Raw genomic sequence first — 7,347 nt, 5'->3', positions numbered from 1 at the left:
TCTGCATTCTGACATGAGAAAATCATACTCAGTTGTTACATATCTGTCTCTCTTCTCTGAATTGCTTTTGTGATTAAGGTGGATTTTGAAAAATTGACTTAAGTCTAGTATTTGGAAATCAATAGGACCAAGGATCAGGAGGATTTGTTCCCTTGCTTGTTTAGGGTTAGCAAGTCTGTACCTATTAGCCTTGTTATATGGGTTGGAATATATGAAATTTTGACCAGTCAGGAGAACATTCATCCTACAAAAACTTAAACTTGTGTAATTTGTAATTAGAATTCTGAATGCTGATTCATGTATTCTGTACTGAATCCTAAAAATATGGCAAAGCACATAATTCTGTTTAAAAATAGTAAACTTAAGGAAGATATTAATATATAGCTTTGAAACGGTTTGTCTAAAGCTTCTTTTGTTGACTATCCTTCCACTAGAAGGAAAGTTAATAAACATTTAGATGACTACTGTTTATGGGTTCAGCTGCTTTTGTCTCTTTACGGTGAAAACAACATTTAGGATAGATGCAGTAAATTTGTAGAAATGTACTTCACATCCTTCCAAAAAATGTTACCAAATTGGTGTTGGAAAATAATGAAATTAGGAGAAAAGCATACATTTTATAAGAAAATGGCATCACAATTTGAAAAACAGTRATAGTGAAAGCCCTATTTTGCTTTGATGGCCAAAGCAAAAGGGAGCTGAAGGAAGTTTTATTTTCAGAAGAAGTAAGCAGTAAATAAGGATAGGGAACTTTACTACAACTACTACTGTACTTTAGATGCTGCCTAATCATATACAATTATGCACGTATGTATTTCTGATTTAAGAGTGCAGTACTGTAAAATGCCTCCCCATCAATCCTTCCGTGTCTTTTCGGCATTAATAAAGTTATGAACCAAATTTAGTTAATGATCAATGAAGTATATGTCCAAAGAGAATATATAAATTACTTTTTTTTCTGAAAAGTAAACCAAGCTGATATACTTCAAGCATCATAGTAAATTGCAGGAGAGGGAGTTATTGCCCCATTTAGATCCTACATCCACTGTTTTGCAGTGACCCCCTAAAAAAAAAAAAAAGAAAAAAGTTTCCAGGCGATGATTGTCACTCATATTAGGATAGTCTGGGATACCATGAATAAAAACAGAAGTAAAACTGCTACTACAACTCATGTTTCACTTCTACTTATTGGGTGATTTTATGAAAGGATTTAATTTTCTAAACTAGCAAATGTAGTTCTTAAATGTGCCTTGACTCTGGTCCTCGTGTCTTCTCCGAGCTGGTCTGGTTCGGGTCCTCTCCCTTTTGCGAATTCAAAGTTTCTGCCTTGGCTTTCTGCTCAGGCGTTGCAGAGGGAGGCAGCTGCCTCCTCTGGGAGCTGGGTCGGCCTCATCCGCTTGAGGTTGATCARGAATATCCGTCATTCCCTGGCTCTTGCTGCTCGGTCTTTGTCCGTTTTCTGAGAGAGTGCATAGAAATCGCTGCTCTCTATCCCGAACACAGGGGCCGAGTGTCTGAGTGCAAGCAAAAGGGTAGAGGAACAGCAGCGTTACGTGGTCCGGGTCAGAATCCGACCTTCCCAGGTTGTCGGTGTGAAATAAAGATAGGAGAGGCTTTGCTTTAAATTTATTTCTAAGGAAGCATAGCTCTCAATCCTAGTTTCCTGCAAATAGGATTGGGTGTTGTTTTATTATTCATTTGTTTTTACTGGAATGCCGAATTTAAACTGGAGCTGTACTAAATTAAAATGTGTTTTTTTTTTTTTTTTGTATATAAAGTAGGGGCAACTGCAAGCAAAAATATATTTCCTGCCAGCTTAAGCAGCTAATTCAGATCCGTGTTGAGSGCAATGCCTGTGTTTGCCTTTCAAAACCTGTATGTTGTGCGTGTGCCTCGGGAGCAAAAGTTTGCTTGGATGTTTAAAGGTGCCTGGGGAATTGAAATGTTCAACATTCATTTGAATTAATGGGACTTGCAGATGTAACCTTCTGAAATGTTTCTGCAAATCTCAGTCCTGTTTTTTGACGTGCCATTTCTTTYGATAATTAATTGTTGAGTTCTTGCCATAATTCGCTCTGAATGAAAGTTCGTACTGTTCTCTTTCTGGTTTCTTGAATAAATATAAGCATTGTGGGGGAAATCTCTGATAGGAAATTCAGAGMCTTGAAGTTAAACGTGTTACCCCCACACTACGATGGAAAGGGATTATTTCTTGTGTTTTCCCTGCTTTCTGCATGTTTTCTGGAACAGCTTGTTTCCTGGCCTGCAGGGACAAAAGTGAACCCAGTGTAGAGTGGCTATTTCTGGCGCTAACACTGTGGCAAGTTTAGTTTTGCTASGAATAAAGTTTCTGAAGGAAAGCCGAAAGCAGCTCTTGTTGCAAGGAAGGAAAAGATGCTGCGTTTGCCCAAGAAGGCCGCAGGCGAACAAGCCCTCGACTCCAGTTGTATCAGCCCTTGATTCAGTGCATGGTTTTCATGGGGTAAGGAGATTTCTGTAGGGAATTTTGCAGTYGGGATGAAAAAACATGTCAAATCTTGTTGAGTTGAAAGGCAGAGAAAGGAATATGAGGCGCATAATTCTGAACTCCCACTGTGCTGAAAAGATGTAGATTAATTTAGTTCTGAGTATTGTCCAAGTTTCATAGATCTATTGACTATATCTGCATTGATCCATCTCAGCATAGCTCATCTGTATGCACCCTCCTTGTCAGAGGCCGTGGGGTAACTGGTTTTGGAGGCTGACTTAGAAGCTACTTCTACATGCAGAAATCAATGTAATACTTGACATGAATACTGATACCCTGTAAAGTGTGTGTAAATATGGTCCTGACATGGAGCATAAGCGTGTAGAAAGTAATAAAACTTGAAACAATAAAGACCTTTTGTTTGGTGGCGTTTTTTTGGTTTTTTTTTTTTCAGAAGTGTGTATTTTTTAATATTCAAGTRTATTTTCACTTCAAAACATTTTATTTCCAGGCTTTATGATTTTCCAAGTAGTAAGTATTGTGTGGTAGTGATTATTGCTAAATAGAATGAACCTGCCTTTTTTATTCCTTGCTTTCTTGTGTTGAGAGATTTTTCTGGTGTAACTGCACAGAGCACTGGAATTGGATTATCACAACCTTCCCCAAATTTCCAAGCCAAGAGTTCAAATTAGACAGAAAATACCTGGCACCCTGTTTACTTTCTGCAGGTAGGATAAAAATAACCCTCAATATGTATTCCTGATTTTCCTGGGAATGCTATTTCAGGAAAGATATGTTACATTCAGAAGGAAGAGTCAGAAATTGTATACCACCCTCCTTGTAAATATTTCTAAATATGTTTATCTGCTGACTTAGGAGGAAGACACACATCTGGACATGTTCCTCTTGCTGAAAAATGTTGGTCTGATCCAATCTGGAAGTGACAACAACACCTGAACTGTGTGATGGGATGTAACAAAACATACCTAGAATTTTGGATGCTGCAGCTCTTGATACGGATGTCAGGTATTTCCAGAGAATTGTTTGTGATCAGGGCACCAAAGTGGAAAATTTTTATATATATATATATATATAAATATATAAATTTTATATATAAATAAATATATATATATATATATATATATATATATATATAAAAATACACACACACATTGAGTATATTTACACATTGAGTATATTGGAATGATGAATTGAATATATGTGAAAAATAATTTGCATGCTGAGAATACAATATTATCACTTAATTATTGCTGGCTACCTAAAAACAGGTCATTTTATTGCTGAAAATACATTGATTTTTTGATTAGATAAAAGCCTTGTTAAATAGAAAGGTAAAAATGTCTATACTGGTAGATGGTAGAGATTTTGGATCCTTGATTTTATATAAGGGGACAACGGTCGCTGTAGGCCGAGCAGCTGCACCCTGTTCCACTTTGTGGAATGGAAGGGAGAGCAGGAAGCAGCTCCCGCTCGCACCTCCGCGGAGGAGGCTGAAAAGCAGCCCGGAGCTCCCTGGCTGTTATAGAGACGGTGCAGCCGCAGGAYGGGTTGGGAAGGCTCCTCGTAGGGGAACCCACTGTCTGCATCCCCTGTCAGCGTAGGCTGCTTTGTGACTAAATCACTGATGACAGTTTAGAATACCAAACCATTCTTCCTGCATGGAATTGTCTCCCTGAGATGTCCGTGGTATGATAAAATAATTCATTTGAATAACATCTTCCATGGGGACTCTCATATCTGTGTGTGCCTTGTTAAATTCCTATTATGGGTTTTCAGCAGATGTCTTAATTAGATGTGTCATTATTAAAGAGATGATGAGGTGGATTAAATCTAGCTCCTCTTTCAGCTTTTGAAATGTACGGAAGTAAACGAAAAGGCTTGATTTGGCACGAGCAAACTACAAAATATAYCTGTCACAGTCAAAATAGAAAAATTCAGGTAAACTAGGCTGTAAATAATGGTTTACATACAGGTCTGATAATCCAAGGTGCCTTAATTTAGTAGATATCTAACTTGCTCACATAGTTTCTCAAATCCAAATTTAAAGTTTCTGGGACATTGAGATTTAGTTCCGCAATGAGAAATAATCTCCATGTTTAGATTGCAGGATAGTTCATACCTCCTGTACTCTACTTTTTTTCCTGTGTTCAATATATATATATATATATATTTTTTTTCTGTTGGATTATACTGCGTGTTTGGAATATACCTTTCTTACCATAAAAGCATATTAATATAGCAGTTTTTATAAATACTTCTACAAAGAGGCAATAAGAAAAACAAAGGGGGAAAAAAAAAAAACAGGCTTTGATTTATTAGCTGTCCTCACTGTGTAATCAAGAGAAAAGCCAGGAACTTCATTGCAACCACAATATAGCCAGAAACTGCTGAAAACCTGAGCTGTAAATGGCACAAGTGTTTAGAGATTAACAAAGAATATCAAAACAGTTTCTGGGATAGCTTGTATGATAGGGAATGGAGAAAGGAGAAATAAACATGACCTCAGAAGWGCTTATTACAGTTTCTGATTTTTAGAAGCTGTAAATACATTTCTAAGRAGATTTTATCCAGGTGTCTAGACCTGGTTCTGGTATTGCTGACCAGAATGGGGATAATGTAGTTCTTCCTATTTCCTCCAGATAGGAAGGATTATTAAAAAAAAGAGAGAAATCTTCTTTAAACTTCAACCATAAGAGGGGACAAATTGGGTTACAAATGGAACAATTTATCCTGACAAAATATACAACATTTAATACTGAAAGAATAGGAGTTGAGCATTAGTGTTAAATGCTGCATGCAATATAGAGKGTGGTACTGGATCATTCAGTATCTACTCTGTACAATATATAAGCATGTGTCAGCCCAGAACCCCTTGTTTCATATCTCTAGCTCCCTGCTATATGTTTTACTCCCATGAGCCTGTGAAATTGGGCATACGGCTCATGTGTCTGGATGCAAAGMGATATATTTGAGCTATACTCCCAAAATGGAAATGCCCCTGTTCAATTCATCTGCAAGCCCTCTGAAGGCAGTTAGCTGAACTTAGCACACCTCACTGTTRAGCCATAATACTTACATTTAGTCACTCTTTAACAAATTAAAGTACATTGTAGATCTCCAAAGTGTCATGCCAATAATTTATCTAGCTAGAAATACTTTCGTTATCCATCAAGACGTGATGGCAGCTTTTAAAATTAGAACCATTAGAATATCCTACAAGTTTCCCTTCATACATTCCTTTCCTGTTGCCTCACCCATTCATTTTTATGTCTCAGAAATTAGATGTTCAACTGATTTGTCATAGCCTTATCATTAAATGTGATTGTCTGTGGTAAAATTAATCTTCCTATTATCCCTGCAACAGAGCCTTATTTGTTGGATCTGCTATCAGCCCTATATATTGATGCTAAAACAGTAYTTATATACTGTGGACAGTAAGGAACACATGGTTATAGACATTTAAATCAAAGGCATGATGATTTCTAACTGTCTGAATCTTTAGCAATATGTTAAATATAATCAGTCATCTAAAAGTATCTTGTAGAAAAATATATAGAAATAGAAAGTTCCTTAGGATTTTTGTGAATCACTTGAATTGATTAAGACATAGTATTAGTCTACAAATACCTTTATTTTCAAGAGAATTTCACTTTCTAAGACTATTGTTGAATCAGGAACTTTAATCACTAGTGTATAATTAAATACTTATGTGGAAATTYTTTTTTCTTTTTTCTTTTTTTRAAGGTTTGTTTGCAACCGTTAAGTGTCACAGGGGACTTCCAGTGACCAGACAGTTTTGTCTCTTAYCTGCATTTTTGCAGAATTGTTACCTTCAATATGTGCTCTTTCTTTGTTATATACGTTCAACAACAACAGCATATACCACGACAGTCTTTGTTATATACATATAATTCTGCATAATTTACTGRATTTGGGAATGCAGTAGCTCAGAGCTGGGTGAACTAAACTGCTTGTACAGTTCTGTGCTAGTACCAGTTGTTGCTCATGGTTCAGCAGAGTAATGTTTACAATGAAATTATTACTTTTATTTAGCTCTTCTGTGAAAGAAAYGGCAATTTCTAGAACTAGAACAAGTTCTAGTAAAAATTCATTAAAAATTCAGTGACAGGTGCATTAAATTAGCTGATATAAATAATGCGGACTTGTGGCAACATGTTTGTCAGCCAAAACTGATACAGATATTAATTTGAGAAAGATTTATAGGGGAATAASCAAAATAAATATCTTTATTACGACTTTCTGAAAATTAGATGTCAGATGCCAGCCACAAACCACRTCCAGCAAAATTCTCCATGTTGTTTTGTATCTAAATTTAATTGGGAGAAAATCAGAGGGAGAAGTTCCTTGTCTTTTCTGTAAGCAGCCTTGCACAAAGCTCAGGTATTTGGCCTCTGTTCTTTAACAGCTAGGTTTTGGATTCTCTTCAATTTATACACAATTTACGTGACAGTGGAGCCRGAGTGGAGTAAGTTCCATGTATTTTGCGCTGTTTATTCAAAAATCCTTCCATAAAAAAACTTCATTCTTTTCTGTTAAGCTGCCATTACCAATTTATGTTATGTTCAGTAGATGTACAAAGGATGATCACACCTATTTTCATTTATGACCTAATAGCTTTCTAATTTGTCATCATTTTAGCGGTAACAGTGATTCATTTAAGAAAATGAAATCAGCTTCTACAAAATACTTTTAGTGGGCCTGCAACCCAGATGCAGTTCAGTCTTTGTATAAGGCTGAAACTTAGATCTACTTCATGAAAATTACTTGTCTTGAGCCAAGGAGACATAATTTTGGCATTTTCATATGAAGACAAAGGCAGTTTGAATATGTGAGAGTAA

The 7,347-nt window shown here is 36.3% G+C and overlaps 1 long non-coding RNA gene across 1 annotated transcript in view; it reads left to right on the top strand.

Annotated features, from left to right (window-relative positions):
• Nucleotides 1–3,361: 3,361 nt before the first annotated feature.
• The window catches only part of LOC112944524, a 91,098-nt gene continuing 87,112 nt past the window's right edge, over nt 3,362–7,347 (top strand). Inside the window, exon 1 of the long non-coding RNA XR_003248780.1 lies at nt 3,362–3,493. This is a non-coding gene — a long non-coding RNA (uncharacterized LOC112944524). The remainder of the gene's footprint in view (nt 3,494–7,347) is intronic.

The sequence above is a fragment of the Nothoprocta perdicaria genome, unplaced genomic scaffold, assembly GCF_003342845.1.
Source record: "Nothoprocta perdicaria isolate Ctin4 unplaced genomic scaffold, notPer1 scaffold_17, whole genome shotgun sequence".
In the NCBI taxonomy this organism is placed as follows: Eukaryota; Metazoa; Chordata; class Aves; order Tinamiformes; family Tinamidae; genus Nothoprocta; species Nothoprocta perdicaria.
Note: the sequence above shows the minus strand (reverse complement) of the source record. Positions and strands in the feature narration are given on the sequence as shown.